This window comes from Thalassophryne amazonica, unplaced genomic scaffold, assembly GCF_902500255.1.
Source record: "Thalassophryne amazonica unplaced genomic scaffold, fThaAma1.1, whole genome shotgun sequence".
Classification (NCBI taxonomy): Eukaryota; Metazoa; Chordata; class Actinopteri; order Batrachoidiformes; family Batrachoididae; genus Thalassophryne; species Thalassophryne amazonica.
Window position 1 is genome coordinate 336,493 of NW_022986258.1, and position 17,824 is coordinate 354,316.

General features: G+C 40.7%; 1 protein-coding gene across 3 annotated transcripts in view; it reads left to right on the forward strand.

Annotated features, from left to right (window-relative positions):
* The first annotated feature begins 939 nt into the window (after positions 1-939).
* LOC117505874 overlaps positions 940-17,824 on the forward strand; it is a 33,000-nt gene continuing 16,115 nt past the window's right edge. The window contains exons 1-2 of one of the 3 annotated variants that reach the window (XM_034165407.1): positions 940-952; positions 14,657-14,673. The gene's annotated coding sequence lies outside the window, so the exon portion shown is untranslated. Of the gene's footprint in view, positions 953-14,656; positions 14,674-15,065; positions 15,212-17,824 lie in introns of those variants that run through there. The other 2 variants (XM_034165409.1, XM_034165408.1) reach the window with 2 other exon arrangements.

A 17,824-nucleotide genomic window follows, 5' to 3' on the forward strand; every position in this document is an offset into this window, starting at 1 on the left:
AAAATCCACAAACAGGACGTGCCACTCAGGCCTATTGTATGTAGCACAGATTCCATCACATACAAGCACTTCAAGTGGATTTTGGCTCCTCTAGTGGGTAACTCAGACCACCATGTGGAGAACAAACAAGATTTTGTGAACAAGATCAAGGACCTGCAGCTGGAGGCAATGAACTATGGTGTCATTTGATGTGACATCGTTGTTCACCTGCATCCCCACTGCTGAGGCCATCTCAGCTGTGAGGCAGAGACTGTGGAGGATGTGTCTCTACTTGAAAGGACCAAACTCACACCAGACCACATCTGCCAACTCTTGGAGATCTGTCTTAACACTACGTATTTCCTGTTTAGGGGGAATTACTACAGGCAGATCCATGGTTGTGCGATGGGGTCTCCGGTATCCCCCATTGTGGCCAATCTGTGCATGGAGCAAGTGGAGAAGACAGCCTTGACGTCTTTCACAGGCATCTCTCCCAGTCACTGGTTCAGATATGTCGATGATACATGGGTTAAAATCAAGCAACAGGAGGTTGAGGACTTTACAGAACACATCAACTCGGTGGATTCCAATATCAAGTTCACACGTGAGGATGCCAGAAACAACCATTTAGCCTTCTTGGACTGTCCAAGAAGGCTAAATGGTTGTTTCTGGCATGTTACGATTGGAGAGAACAGTCAGCTCCAGACAGGGGTTTACAGAAAACCCACTCACACTGACCAATATCTGCTCTTTGGCTCAAACCACCCCCTTGAACACAAGCTGGGGGTGATCAGGACTCTTCAACACAGAGCCCTACAGGTGCCCACAACTGCAGAGGGAAGGGCTAAAGAACAACAACTTGTACGGAAAGCCCTCACGTATGTGGGTACCCACGATGGTCCCTGGACAAAGTGCAGAAGTCCCAGAAAACAAAGAGACAGATAGACGGAGACGGAGACAAGAAAGAAGAGGAGTGTCTCTCCCTTATTTAGCAGGAGTAGGGGAAAAAACTACAGAGGATCTTCAGACAGCACAAAATCCCAGTTTACTTTAAACCAGTTAACACCTTGAGACAGAAATTAGTTCACCCTAAGGACAGGATCCCTAGTTACAAACAGAGCAATGTAGTGTATTCTATCAGATGTCAGGAAAACTGTAATGAACACTACATAGGTGAGACTAAGCAACCTTTACACAAAAGACTATACCAGCACCACAGAGAGGCGCAAAAGGACCCAGTCTGCAGTTCAACTCCACCTGAAAGACACTAACCACACGTTTGAGGACAAGGAAGTTAAAATCTTATCAGAGAGAAGAAATGGTTTGAGAGAGGTGTCAAGGAAGCATTCTATGTGAAACAGTTGAAACCCAGCCTTAACGGGGCGAGGGGGTCTGAGACATGCTTTGTCCCCTGTTTACAATGGGGTACTCAGGTCCAAAGCAGTTTCAGTCTTTTGTTCATGGTATTGTGTCATTCACGTCATCAGGAGAGTCGTCAAGGGAGCCATCAGGAGAGGCTTCCGTCCCATCATTAGGAGGAACAGCTGCCCTGTCATTAGGAGGGTGCTAACTAGAGCACAATAGGTGCTAATTAGAGCTATTGTTTAGTCACTAGCCTATAGCAGTTGGCCTCTCGGTAGGAGGGGTCTGGTTAGGTTTAAAAAAAAACTCCAGCTTTTGTTGGCTTCTGTTTATTCTTCTTACAAGAGTCAAGACAGAGTCAGACTACTAGAGCAAGAATTTAGCTGAGCGAAACGTCCTCGCGTCAAGCACCCAGTCCAGTCGAAGATTCAAGCTTCTCTACTAATGGAAACCACCTGGACAACTGAGAGCCTACACAGAAACCTGATGGTAGGGTGCAATTCCAGCTATAAAGATAGGGGATGCAAATTCTGGCAGGCTGACAGATGGTGGCTGCCAGAAAATGTATCCCCTATGCAAGAGTACTAAATAAAGACAAAATTTCCTCAAATTTACTGTAGTAATTGTGGATGAGCTAAAGTATAAATGAAGATAAAACACCTGATGGTAGGGTGCAATTCCAGCTATAATGCTACGTTCACACCGGGCGTGACACGAGCAACTGCAGCCACAGGTTGTCATGTAATTCTTATGTAATGATGCGTTTTGGTGCCAAACCGCACGAAGTGATGGACGTGAGTAAAGCAATTTTGAGTGTTTTGCGCGTTTGTGGCGCGATATTGCGTCACGTCACGTCGTGTTGCCCTCCCCATGTTGAAAAATCGGAACTTTTTCATCTCTTCGCGCCGCAATGACCAATCAGGGACTGGATATGTAGTGACATGGAGATGTCTGGAGTTTAACTGAAGATGTGAACATGTCCTGTCTCTGGTAGCAGCCTGTGAGCAGGACTTATGTCTCTTTTGTCCTTTATTTCACAATTATGAGAGAGTTTTTGGAGCAAGCAGCAGCACCACAGCAGGGGGAGTGGAGTTTCTTTTTATTTTTTTATTTTACGTGCGCGCGTGAGGGAATCGTCCATGGAGATTATTTTACTTATTAACTACACAGATGTATAATAAAACAAATGGTGACTGGTTTCTAAACACAATTATGTTAAAGTTTTTTGGGGCGAGCTGCAGCAAGCAGTGGAGTTTCTTTTTTTTATTATTGTTTACATGTGGTTAGGGTTAGGCGTGAATGGGACAGTTGGTCCTCAAACTGGGTCCCGCAGAGGCGGAAGGGCCGCTGAAAGCGGCCGTCATCCAGACGCAGCTCCTGCAGCTTCTCTACTATGGAAACCACCTGGACAACTGAGAGCCTACACAGAAACCTGATGGTAGGGTGCAATTCCAGCTATAAAGATAGGGGATGCAAATTCTGGCAGGCTGACAGATGGTGGCTGCCAGAAAATGTATCCCCTATGCAACTCCACTAAATAAAGACAAAACTTCCTGAAATTTACTGTAGGAATTGTGGATGAGCTAAAGTATAAATGAAGTTGAAATATCTGATGGTAGGGTACAATTTTAATTTAACCTTTATTAGTCCCAATGAGATCAAGATCTCTTTTGCAAGGGAGACCTGAACATGTATAAAGTTTCCAATTCACCTCACTTGCATGTCTTTAAATGTGAGAGAAAATCGGAGCACTCGGAGGAAACCCACACAAACATGGGGAGAACATGCAAACTCCACACAGAAAGGCCACAGGTGGGAATCGAAGCAATGACCTTCTTGCTCTGAGGCAACATGCGCTAACCACAAAGCTAGTGTGCTTATTAATCTATAAGATACAGACAGATATCAGGGGTGGTGGCCAAGTGTTTAGTGCACTTGGTTTCAGTAACAAAGGTTCCTGGTTCGAACCCCACCCCTGCCACATTTCACTGTGTCATGTGATGTTGCAGCAGGAAGGACATCTGGTGTCCAGCTTGTGACAAATCAACCTGCAGACCCTCCTTACATCTGCTGTGGTGACCCTGAGTGAAATCATGGGAGCAGCCAAAGGGACTTAATATATTTGTAAATTTTACACAAAAAAAGGTGTAATATCAGCATGGACATGCCAATTCAACATGAAAAAGACAGTCAAAATTACAGATTAATATTTTTAAATTACAGGTTTAAACTGTAAAATTTACCTAAACATGTCTGTGCAAACCATTTACATATTTATTGTAATTTTGACAGAATTCCCCTGGAAACCACAGCTGACAGAATTTTTCTGTAAAAACAACTGGATTTATTTGAATAGAATAGAATAGAATAATTATTGTCCACCGATGTGGAAAATTGTCTTTGGCTCACCAGCACAAAAAAGACAAAAAAAAAAAAACAGTCATAAAACATTCATACAAACACACGAATAAAACAAAAATAAGATACATAAAATACATGGAAGTAAAAGAAGAAAACAGAATAAGACCTAGTAAGATAAATAAAACGTACAGTAAGATCTAATAAAATCAAATAAAACAGAAGTAAAGCAGTTCAGGTTTCATTTGTGGAGTGGTCACTTTTTTGAGTTCATTATGGTGACGGCATTTGGTATAAAAGATTTTTTGAAAGAACCTTTGGCCAGAGGAGCTCTGTAGCGCCTCCCAGACTTCAAGAGCTCAAACTGACAGGACAGAGGATGCGAGCTGTCTGCCAGGACTCTCTCAGCTTTCCTCCTCATCCTGTCAGTGTAAATGTGGGCCAGAGTCTTCTGGGGTTTTCCCACAATTTTCCCCGACATTTTTACAATTCTATTTAATTTGTCCTTACATTTACAACTCAAGTGACCAAACCAAACACAAAGATGAAATGTTAAAATACTCTCAATATGTGCAGAATACACAAGCTCTAAAATCTGCGGATTAACACCAAGACAATCTTCTGAGAAGACTGAGTCGCTGTGAACATTTCTTAAAGATAAAATCAGTGTTTTCAAAGAAGCTCAAGTGACTATCAAGAACTGTACCAAGATATTTAAAAGTTTCAACAAGCTGGCCATCGAGTGAAACTGGCTGCACGGTCAGTTCTTGCTTTGTGTGAAAAACAAGCTCCTTTGTCTTAGACACATTGATTTCCAGCTGGCTGTCGAGACACCAAGCTTCAAGAGCCTTAATGTGAGCGAGATAGGAGGCTTCACCAGAGGAGTCACGCTTCTGTAGCAGGCTGACTAGGGCCATGTCATCCATTATTCTTTTTACAGTGTAAAAGCTGAATTTTATTTCTTGTAAACCAAAACAACCATCACCCACATCACGTTTGTCTGCTTATCTTTTATTTAAAACAGAAAAAGTCACAGACAAGTACAAGAGTGTACAGTTTATAACTGTTCATATTTTTTGAATTAGCCTTCAGTTAATTCAAAATGCTGCAGCTAGAGTACTGACGGGGACTAGAAGGAGAGAGCATATCTCACCCATATTGGCCTCTCTTCATTGGCTTCCTGTTAATTCTAGAATAGAATTTAAAATTCTTCTTCTTACTTATAAGGTTTTGAATAATCAGGTCCCATCTTATCTTAGGGACCTCATAGTACCATATCACCCCAATAGAGCGCTTCGCTCTCAGACTGCAGGCTTACTTGTAGTTCCTAGGGTTTGTAAGAGTAGAATGGGAGGCAGAGCCTTCAGCTTTCAGGCTCCTCTCCTGTGGAACCAGCTCCCAATTCAGATCAGGGAGACAGACACCCTCTCTACCTTTAAGATTAGGCTTAAAACTTTCCTTTTTGCTAAAGCTTATAGTTAGGGCTGCATCAGGTGACCCTGAACCATCCCTTAGTTATGCTGCTATAGACTTAGACTGCTGGGGGGTTCCCATGATGCACTGTTTCTTTCTCTTTTTGCTCTGTATGCACCACTCTGCATTTAATCATTAGTGATCGATCTCTGCTCCCCTCCACAGCATGTCTTTTTCCTGGTTCTCTCCCTCAGCCCCAACCAGTCCCAGCAGAAGACTGCCCCTCCCTGAGCCTGGTTCTGCTGGAGGTTTCTTCCTGTTAAAAGGGAGTTTTTCCTTCCCACTGTAGCCAAGTGCTTGCTCACAGGGGGTCGTTTTGACCGTTGGGGTTTTTCATAATTATTGTATGGCCTTGCCTTACAATATAAAGCGCCTTGGGTCAACTGTTTGTTGTGATTTGGCGCTATATAAATAATATTGATTTGAATTGATTTGATTTTAATCTCGAATGAACGAACTGAACTGAAGAAAGAATGAAAATCATTTAATTATCTTGACGGTGGTGCGATCATGTTTTTCAGCGTTTTTTTTTGTTTGTTTTTTTACATATATAAACGGATTACAGTGTTTTTTTTTTTTTTTTTTTTTTTTTTTTTTTAATAAACGTCTTCAGCGTTTTTTTATGTTGGACACCGTTCATGTGTCTGTGCATGTAATCGACGTGTAGACATGCGTGCATTAAACGTCGTCAAAGATTATGAACCTTGTTTTTTAATGTCATGTATTGAACAACCAACGTGTAGTAGGGGTGGTGGCCAAGTGGTTAGTGCACTTAGTTTCAATGCAGAAGGTTCCTGGTTCAAATCCCACCCCTGCCACATTTCTCCATGTAATGTGGAGTTGCATCAGGAAGGGCATCAGGTGTTGTGCCCAATTCAGTACCCCTGCCGTGAAATGCACCCCCTTTGCGGGAACGCGCATTTGAACCTCGTCGCCTTTAAACTCACATTTAACAGCACAGATACACAGTTTGCGCAACAAAAACGTACACAAATCAGTATGATCCTTATTCTATGTCAAGTGAACAGAATATGTTCATATTTTCGAGCACTAATTGGCTGCTTTTGTTCTGTAGGAACGAAGCATCTGATATTTTCATGTTTATTTCATGACGTTTCATCACACGATGGTGTTTGTTTTAGTGTTTATTTGTTTAAATGATTTTAATTTTATTCATTGATGTTATAAATGAATATACAGATTGAATCACTGTGGAATGTTTGAGGACCCTGTTGAAATTAACGTCCATTCCTATTATATGTATTATGTCTGTATATAATATATTAATTTATTCAGAGTATCCTAATCATCATCAGAACTATTATTATTATTATAAAAATGTAATCAAAACAATGGTTATCATTCCATGTTACTTAAAGTCTAAATACAACACAAAAGTGAAAAGAACGTGTATTTTTGGAAGTGTGTCAGATATATTTTCTGTCTAATTACATGGAAATAGATTTATTGGTGGGGAAGGGGAGAGCAGTGGCGGTTCTTCAATTAATTCCTCTCTGGGCCAGACCCCCTTCCAGCCCAACCCCCCCCCCCCCCCCAAATCCCACAACATTTTGCACAAACAGACACTTTTTATTATTTTTTATATTATTATTACATTATATTATGCTTCATTAATCTGTCTTTCAGGGAGGAACAATTAGCTCTTTATTAATGTGCATATTTGTCTCAACATTTAGCAAAATATGTAACTTGATATTTGTAAATATTCGGCTAAATGTGTACTTTGCATTAAATAATCTGAAAAAGGTTTAGGTTTGACAGAAATGTGACACTCCAGTGTTTGTCCTTTTTTTCCCTAGTTTTGGTCTTCATCTGTGGCTCAAAGAAAATTTAAACTGAAATGTTACCATCATTCCCATGTCAGTGAAATCAAATGTGATTCTTTTTCTCCATTAAATAAACCAGTTAATTATGAAGATAAGCCTCATTTTAAATGTCATTATCATTATTATTACTATTTTGTCAGTCTTTGGCCTCCTCTGTCAAATTGACCATGGATTTTAGCTTCCTTAAAGTATATAAAACATAAAGAGTAAGTGTCATGGAGGATATTTTTATGGGGGTGCATTTTACGGCAAGTCAGTCTGCCACGAAATGCACCCCCTCCTATCTCCCCCTGGAAGGTGTCACGTTGATGAAATTTGCTGTATCTATGAGTATCTGTGCTATGAATGCTATGAAAGAATGAATATTTTGTCAATGTGGGGAAAAATCTTGCTCGTAATATTGATTCATCGAGCGCCAACTCTCGGGAAAATAAGATAACATTCAATAAATCTGTGTCAATGTTTATTGGTGGAACTGATGAAAAAGAAATAATTTATCTGGTGCATAATTCCAAAAGCAAGAAATCAACCGACTTCAACAATCTGGATATGGCTTTTTTGAAAAAAAATATTGATTGTATAGTAAAACCTTTCAGCTACATTTGTAATATATCATTAAGTTCTGGTAAATTTCCTTCTCAAATGGAGATAGCTAAAGTAATACCTCTGTTTAAAACTGGTGACAAACACACCTTTTCCAATTACAGACCTATCTCACTTTTACCACAATTTTCCAAAATACTAGAAAATTTTTTTGTAAAAAGACTGAATAATTACTTACTAAAGCATGAGATACTCTGCAAAGAACAATATGGATTTAGAAAATTTAGGACTGCTTCACATGCACTGATAGATTTTGTGGAAAATATAGCGACTGCAGTTGATAATAAACAATATACAGTAGGTTTTTTTTTTCTTTTTATTTGCAGAAAGCATTTGACACTGTTAACCATGAAATATTACTAACCAAATTACAGAAATATGGAATCAGAGGACTGGCATATGACTGGATAAATAGTTATTTACATGGTCAGTCTCAGTATGTTCAATATAACAACATTGACTCTGAACTCCGGGAAATTACGTGTGGGGTGCCCCAGGGTTCGGTGTTAGGTCCTTTGTTATTTATACTGTATATAAATTATATAAGTTGGGTGTCAAGATCACTGAGGTGTGCCCTTTTTGCAGATGACACAGCTGTCTTCTGCAGTGGTGATAATCTTGAACAGCTTCTGGACACTGTGGAAAATGAATTGGATAAATTTAAGTCTTGGTTTAACGCTAACAAATTGTCCACTCCACCTTGGAAAAACTAAATGTATTATATTTGGAAATAAACTTGTACCTAAATGTAAAAATGTAACCATTAACAATATGGAAATAGAGACAGTAACTGAGAATAAATTCCTAGGTGTTATAATTGATAATAAACTCAGCTGGAAACCACATATAAATTACATAAAATAAAAAATGTCAAAATCTATCGCCATCATGTACAGGGCCAAGGACATACTGTCACAGGAAGGGTTACTTACTTTATATCATTCTTTAATAGTACCATATATGACATATTGTATTGAGTCTTGGGGTAACACTTACAAATCAAACACCAATCAAATATTTCTCTTACAAAAACGTGCCATTAGAATCATCTGTAACAAACATAACCTTGAATCAACACATTCCTTATTTACGACTTTAAATTTATTGAAATTCAGAGATTTAGTGGATTACATCACAATACAAATTTGTACAAAGCCAATAACCAAGCCATACCACTTCATGTCCAGAACCTGTTCAAGATGAGGGACTCTGAATATAGTTTACAAGGATGTGCTGTATTCAAGAAGCCTCTTATATGCACCAATGTAAAGGGTTTTTGTGTTTCAGTTACATGGGTGAAGGTTTGGAATGAATATCCTGTTGAAATTAGATTATGTGGTTCTTTAGTTTGTTTTAAGAAACATTATAAAAATATAATAATTTCTCGATATAATGAAAAATTTGAATTAAATAATGTATAAATATGATGTATAACCTTGTTAATGTATGTATGTATGTATGTATGTATGTATGTATATATATATATAGGCGTGTGAGCAAAAATGAATATGTATTTATGAGCCTGTGTTTTTTGAGCATAAGTGCTAATAGTGTTGGACTTGGACTTTTGGTATGGGGGGTGGGTAACTGATAAGCTTTCAGACACACAGTGCAAATTTTGGTTTTGTTCCGGTTTTGTTTTGATACGTTGTGACTGTGCTGTGTTGCTGAAATAAATTTCATTCTTTCATTCATTCATTCAAGTTAGGTGAATTGGTGACTTAAATGACTGTACCCAGGTGTGTGTGAGTGAATGTGCTGGTTGTCTTTATGTGGTCCAACGCCAGTGTACCATAGGGTGAGGCCTACCACTTGCTCCATGACTGCTGGGATAAGCTTTAGCCCCCCTGTGACCCTTGAGGGGTGTAAGTGGGTATAGAAAATGAATGAATATGATCATGTTTAGAATGGCATTTTTATACAATAAATACCTTAATTTCATTAAATTGCTGGAATTTATTTTAATGCTGTTGTTGTGTTCTTTATGTTCTGGGTATGCATAGTGTTAAATCACAATTAAGTTTATTTGTGTTATGTGTCGGACGCAGCTCGGAGAACCGACCAGCGTTTGAAGGACCCAGTATGAAATAAGCAGAGCACGGTACAAAGGCTAACTGAATTTAATACATAACAGTGATAATATAACAAAAAGGTGCGGCCTGGCGTGGTGCGCTCCCAGCAGCGCTAACGGTCCGGAGCCAGACGCTGTTTCGGACCCAAGGACCCCGCCGACACCCCCCAGGTGGCCGCAACAACCGAGTCTGTGAAAGAAGGAACCATTATGTGAGTCCACACTCTACACACAGAACACTTAAAGGTGTACAAACAGCAAACACTTCCTGGCTTGATTACTGATCAGCTTCCCAACCTGCAGGCATGGAACATCCAGTTCACAAAACTCCACTGCAGTGGAAGCTGATACATGACTAACAAACAGCTCAATACAATAAGGTGTGAGGGACACCACATTTACTGACTGTATAACTGTTAGTCACAAAATCTAACGTACCTCAGGAAGTGTGCTGACGAGCGTGAGACCTCACCCCCTCCTCTTTCACAGACTGTGCATCAAACCTGGACGTTCTCAGCATCCGCTGTTGATGAGATGGCTCCCGAGACGACGATCTCACCCGTCTGGTCACAAGGTCGAGTCTCTGGCAAATACACACTGTGCACTCCAGTCTTAAATGCCAACATGTTCCAATCCATCCAGATGCACCACAGCTGTGAGTCCTGACGAGTCGCAGGTGATCAGGGTGAGGTCCTGACAGCCTCAGCAACACAGCCACTCAGTCCCAAACGCACACCACCTGGGAGGAAAACCAAAAAACAGAAACAAACCGGCAGCCAGGCCCCCCCAGCCATATAACAATTTGCTTAAATTGCTAAAATATTTATTTTAATATTGTTTTTAATATCATAGTGTTTTAGTGTTTTAACTCAAAGTGTTTATATTCCTTATATAGTACAGTTAGTTTTTCTTTGTATTTGGCAAAATAACTAATTATAGCTAATTGTAGCAAATTTATTTCACTAATTAGGGAAAATATCATTCAAATTACACTGAGTGTGAAATGGCGAAAAATCTGGGGGGTATTTTGGTAGTACATTCCCAATGCAGATACTAATAGGTAGTAGATAATAATAATAAGAATAATAATAATGCCACAAATTTCAAGAGGGCTCCAGCACTTTTGGCTTGGACCCATAATTATATATAAGAAAACTGCAATACATATAGAAAATAAAACAGTTTACTGTAGGAGTATTCATTTATGGACACACTGTAAAAAAGTTTAGTTGCCTCAACTTAAAAAAAATGAGTGAACTAGTTGCACTAATTATTTTGAGTTCTACCTACTCTTCCATTAGTGGTGTCAACATAAAAAACCTGTTTTTATGTTGACACCACTAAAAATTTATCTGGCTTCCGGTGAAAATTTTACGGGCTTCACAGAGAATAAGGAGTGTTACTACAGCTTTAAGGACAGCCCAAAATGGCGCTTGGCGCGCCACGCTCTGAGCTGCCATCAAGAGGCAGAAACCACCACATCATTTCTAAACGGATGGCTGTGTGGATCCGGGACCGTTGTGAGCAATTTCTCTGGTTATCACAAGAGCTGGACATCAGCCATTTTCCGTCAGATTTCACTTTTAACAAGAGATTTTGTCATGGAAAGCCACGCGGAGGCTTCGCGCGTCACGACCGATTCGCTGATGGAGCGAGACAAAGGAACACCTCCATTTTGGAGTGCCAGAGGACAAGCCCAGCTCTCCACAATTTCTCTTATACTCACTTGACTGGTAAGCCACTGAAAGCCGAGATAGGCATGTCCCAACTTGTCTTTTAACACTCCGAAACGGAGGTGTTCCTTTGTCTTGCTCCATCAGCGAATCGGTTGTGACGCGCGAAGCCTCTGCGCGGCTTTCCATGACAAAATCTCTTGTTAAAAGTAAAACCTGCCGGAAAATGGCTGATGTCCAGCTCTTGTGATAACCAGAGAAATTGCACACGATGGTCCCGGATCCACACAGCCATCCGTTTAGAAATGATGTGGTGGTTTCTGCTTCTCGATGGCGGCTCGGAGCGCGGCGCGCCATGCACCATTGTGGGCCGTCCTTAAAGCTGTAGTAACACTCCTTATTCTCTGTGAAGCCTGTAAAATTTTCACCGAAAGCCAGATACATTTTTCAAATGGTTTCCAGCTACCTGTCTGTAACAGTTTCTGAAAAAATTCTGATGGAAAAAAAGCCCAAATCATTCCGCCATTTCCTGACAATGAAACAACGACGAGAGGGGTGGAGCAGTGCTCACTCAAAGCCTGCCCACAGGCGAATGACGCAACCGACAGGCGTGGAAAAACTCACGCATGCGCACGAAGGTTCAAGCTTGGCTGACGTAAAAACATATGAATGAAATCCATATAGTTTTTGAAAAAAAATAAAAAGGTCTGTTACTTTTCTCACAGACCTCGTATCTGGAGACAACGTGACATAGAATAAAAATCATACTGATTTGTGAACATTTTTGTCTGTGCAAACTGTATATCTGTGCTGTTAAATGTGAGTTTAAGGCGACGAGGTTCAAATGTGCATTCCCACGAAGGGGGTGCATTTCACGGCAAACTGGCTTGCTGTGAAATGCACCCGCCTAAAAAATATCCTTCTGTTAGTCGTAGCATGAAATGCTTTTAAGAGCACATTCATAGCACAGATACTCATAGATACAGCAAATTTCATCAATGTGACATCTTCCAGGGGGAGATAGGAGGGGGTGCATTTCGTGGCAGACTGACTTGCCGTAAAATGCACCCCCATAAAAATATCCTCCATGACACTTACTCTTTATGTTTTATATACTTTAAGGATGCTAAAATCCATGGTCAATTTGACAGAGGAGGCCAAAGACTGACAAAATAGTAATAATAATAATAATAATAATAATAATAATAATAATAATAATAATAATAATGACATTTAAAATGAGGCTTATCTTCATAATTAACTGGTTTATTTAATAGAGAAAAAGAATCACATTTGATTTCACTGACATGGGAATGATGGTAACATTTCAGTTTAAATTTTCTTTTGAGCCACAGTGTTGGGAAAGTGTAGGAACACGGACCCACAACAGGGGGCGCAAATGAACGGACAATGGAATAGGTCAAATAACAACACTTTACTGTTGCGAACGTGCACAACAAACACAACAAATTACAACAATGGACAAAGTTCAATTCACAAAGGTGTCGTGTGGGCAGGCTCGAAGATAGGAGACGCCTCTCCAAAGTAGAACCGGAACCACACGGTTTCCTCCGCCACAGGACCCCGGGAATACTGGAGCCGCCAAGTTCCGAACTCCCAGGTGGCCACTGCCTCCGCGTGTCGGACCTGGTACTGCTTCCAGGTAGAACGATATCTCGGCGATGAGGTGGAGATGCCGTCCTGCTGATATACCCCAGTGATAATTGTCGTCAGCTGTCTCAGGTGATGGGTGACAGCTGTTACCGAGGCTGCTCCTGTGGGGCGGTGGCGCCCTCTGGTGGTGGTGGGCCAGCAGTACCTCCTCTTCAGCGGCCCACACAACACACAGATGAAGACCAAAAACTAGGGAAAAAAAGGACAAACACTGGAGTGTCACATTTCTGTCAAACCTAAACCTTTTTAAGATTATTTAATGCAAAGTACACATTTAGCCGAATATTTACAAATATCAAGTTACATATTTTGCTAAATGTTGAGACAAATATGCACATTAATAAATAGCTAATTGTTCCTCCCTGAAAGACAGATTAATGAAGCATAATATAATGTAATAATAATATAAAAAATAATAAAAGTGTCTGTTTGTGCAAAATGTTGTGGGATTTGGGGGGGGGGGGGTTGGGCTGGAAGGGGGTCTGGCCCCAGAGAGGAATTAATTGAAGAACTGCCACTGCTCTCCCCTTCCCCACCAATAAATCTATTTCCATGTAATTAGACAGAAAATATATCTGACACACTTCCAAAAATACACGTTCTTTTCACTTTTGTGTTGTATTTAGACTTTAAGTAACATGGAATGATAACCATTGTTTTGATTACATTTTTATAATAATAATAATAGTTCTGATGATGATTAGGATACTCTGAATAAATTAATATATTATATACAGACATAATACATATAATAGGAATGGACGTTAATTTCAACAGGGTCCTCAAACATTCCACAGTGATTCAATCTGTATATTCATTTATAACATCAATGAATAAAATTAAAATCATTTAAACAAATAAACACTAGAACAAACACCATCGTGTGATGAAACGTCATGAAATAAACATGAAAATATCAGATGCTTCGTTCCTACAGAACAAAAGCAGCCAATTAGTGCTCGAAAATATGAACATATTCTGTTCACTCCCACATATCTGGAGACAACGTGACATAGAATAAAAATCATACTGATTTGTGAACATTTTTGTCTGTGCAAACTGTATCTGTGCTGTTAAATGTGAGTTTAAAGGCGACGAGGTTCAAATGCGCGTTCCCGCGAAGGGGGTGCATTTCACGGCAGGGGTACTGAATCGGGCAACATGCAAACAAGGGAGCAGCCGAAGGGACTTACTTACTATTGAACAACCAACATGCTGTTATTTTTGTCTGGGAGCAGCAGGAGATGGTTTAAAGAGCTGCAGTGAGTGAATGCGCGCTCACGCGCCAGGGGACACAAATTCTGACGGGAGAAGAACTTCGGCACGACACCCGTTGTCGGTCTCGCAGAGAGACGTCGCAACGACAGCGGGCACGCTCACAGGTCAGCGGGCACGCTCACAGGTCAGCGGGCACGCTCACAGGTCAGCGGGCACGCTCACAGGTCAGCGGGCACGCTCACAGGTCAGCGGGCACGCTCACAGGTCAGCGGGCACGCTCACAGGTCAGCGGGGTGGGTGGAGGCTTCAGTCAGGATCACGTGGTTTTCCTGGAGTGGCGCTGTGGATGCTGCATTGACGAATTGTTGGAATTCTCAAGAATTGGAGAGGCACGAAAGCGCCAGTTTCTTCATATGTGAGTACAGTTTATGAATCTGACGTGTAAAGATTCAAATTAAAAGACCAAATTATTAAAGATGAAAACCAGCATTCAGTCGTAAAGTGCAAAACAAATGCCCAGTGTCCATCATTGTGTGCCACAATTTTAGCTTCCTGTTAAAATATGTTTCACTTTAAAGCCGCATTTATGGGAACTTTTTTTTTAATTTTTCTGAACCGATTTGGTGCAAAACACTGTTTTTCTATTTTTAAAGGAAATTGTTTTGTAACGTGCAAACATCGATGTGCATGTGACTATAGCATTATTTATAAATATTTATGTGTATCCCTGACCCTGAGAAATATTTCAGCAGAGTTTCGTGAGAAATGATCATTAAAATAATAGTGACGTATTTATTTCACGTCGATGTTTTTACAACAGCCCGTGAACGCAGCACCGGGCGGTGACAGTTTCCGCGTTTGTTCTGATTAAAGTCTGTTAAACTGAAGGTAAGCGGCTTCAAAGTCATCGAACCGAAAAGCTTTTTCCACGTAAAGCGTTTATTAGCTCCGAGGTGATGTTAATTAATCGTTCATTATTCATTTTTTTAAGCTTCTGCGACACAAACACTTTGTTTTTCTGCTTTAAATCCGGATATAAACCGAATCAGATCAGACTCTAAATCGGTTTGGTATCGTGAAGATGGGGACCAGTTACTTACTTTTTTCAGACACTTATTCGGCAATTTTGTTTTTTAATGTTTTTATTTTTATTTTTTTGGTATAAATGGCATCCAGTGGGTCCACAGAGATTCATAATAGAGGAAATCGTACTGAAAAGGGCAAAACAACTATAAATATAACAAGAAAAAAATGTTTATATATATATATATATTGTTTTGATTGATTCAGGATCAAATCTGTTTAAATTGATGATGCAGTTGGTTTCTTTATTTATTTGTTTGTTTGTAGAGGTGGTGGCCAAGTGGTTAGTGCGCTTGTTTTCAGTGCGGTAGGTTCCCGGTTCGAACCCCGCCACGTCTGTCCATGTAAGGTGGATTTGCGTCATTGACTTCCTGACTCAGGAAGGGTGTCAGGTGTCACGTACAATTCTGTCCGCCTCACTTAGAAAACAGCGTTTGGAACTTGAGGTGGATGGATGATGAAAGAAGCAAAACACCTTCGCAATTTATATCGATATTTTGATGAATTTCTTCATTTACAGCTGTTGTCAGTTATTTAATCGTGTCTGTCTGGACGACTCTGAAATACCCTGTGGGTATTCGTTCGTAAATATTCCATGAGGGCAGACATCTGCTCACTAAACACTTACATTTTCACTGAGTCCATGATTAACCGGTGTTAACGATTAAAATAGATCAAGTTTACTTCTGTCCTGGTGCCATTTGACAGGTAGAGATGCAGACAACGAATAAATAGATCTATGCATGCGTAACATTCTGCACTGTTGTCTAAGCGAGGTGGAAAGAATTGTACGTGACACCGGCGTAAAACTTGTGTCCAATCAACTTGCAGATCCATCTTGTATTTGCTGTGGTGACTCCGAGTCTATACAAAGGAGCAGCTGAAGGGACTTACTGGGCAATTCTATGGTAACGGAATTACAACAGCAGCAAAATCTGGCCAGATTAGTTCAGATTGTAATTCCGTTACCGTAGGTTATTTATTTATATGACAAATTCTGATGATTCCATTTGAACACTTCCTGCTTCATTTGGATCACCTGACTGACAGGATGGGATGTCACCACCGTCTGTGGTGACGTCAGTCACTGATTTCATGTCTGTGACCATTTTTGTTGTTGCAGGTTGTTCTTTCGAGGAATCATCTTGAAAGAAACAAGATGTTGAGTGTTAGTTTAATTTGACATTTTGAATCTTACTCTGAAAATCTGGAAAACTGATCATCTCTCACATGAAGTCAGGCGGTTTGCACGTTGGACTCTGGATTCGTCTCCTGTTCGTACCCAGCGTCCCAGCTGTCAGACTGGTGCCTGCAATCACATTGGCTGCAAGTGACCGTGGCAAAGTGACAACCTGCATTCATGCCGCCAGCTAGGCGGGGTCTGTTTCATGAAATTGCTGAGTGGGTGACTGTGAGGAGGAAGCGTAGCCCTAAACAGAAGCCCCGTGTACACCGCCAACCCGTTCACATCTCTAACCGTTTTTCCCCACTCGACGACACACCCGCCGAGGATCAAACTCTGGTTATTGGCGACTCTGTTTTGAGAAATGTGAAGTTAGCGACACCAGCAACCATAGTCAATTGTCTTCCGGGGGCCAGAGCAGGCGACATTGAAGGAAATTTGAAACTGCTGGCTAAGGCTAAGCGTAAATTTGGTAAGATTGTAATTCACGTCGGCAGTAATGACACCCGGTTACGCCAATCGGAGGTCACTAAAATTAACATAGATCGGTGTGTAACTTTGCAAAAACAATGTCGGACTCTGTAGTTTTCTCTGGGCCCCTCCCCAATCGGACCGGGAGTGACATGTTTAGCCGCATGTTCTCCTTGAATTGCTGGCTGTCTGAGTGGTGTCCAAAAAATGAGGTGGGCTTCATAGATAATTGGCAAAGCTTCTGGGGAAAACCTGGTCTGTTAGGAGAGACGGCATCCATCCCACTTTGGATGGAGCAGCTCTCATTTCTCAGAAATCTGGCCAATTTTCTTAAATCCTCCAAACCGTGACTATCCAGGGTTGGGACCAGGAAGCAGAGTTGTAGTCTTACACACCTCTCTGCAGCTTCTCTCCCCCTGCCATCCCCTCATTACCCCATCCCCGTAGAGACGGTGCCTGCTCCCAGACTACCAATAACCAGCAAAAATCTATTTAAGCATAAAAATTCAAAAAGAAAAAATAATATAGCACCTTCAACTGCACCACAGACTAAACAGTTAAATGTGGTCTGTTAAACATTAGGTCTCTCTCTTCTAAGTCCCTGTTAGTAAATGATATAATAATTGATCAACATATTGATTTATTCTGCCTTACAGAAACCTGGTTACAGCAGGATGAATATGTTAGTTTAAATGAGTCAACACCCCCGAGTCACACTAACTGTCAGAATGCTCGTAGCACGGGCCGGGGCGGAGGATTAGCAGCAATCTTCCATTCCAGCTTATTAATTAATCAAAAACCCAGACAGAGCTTTAATTCATTTGAAAGC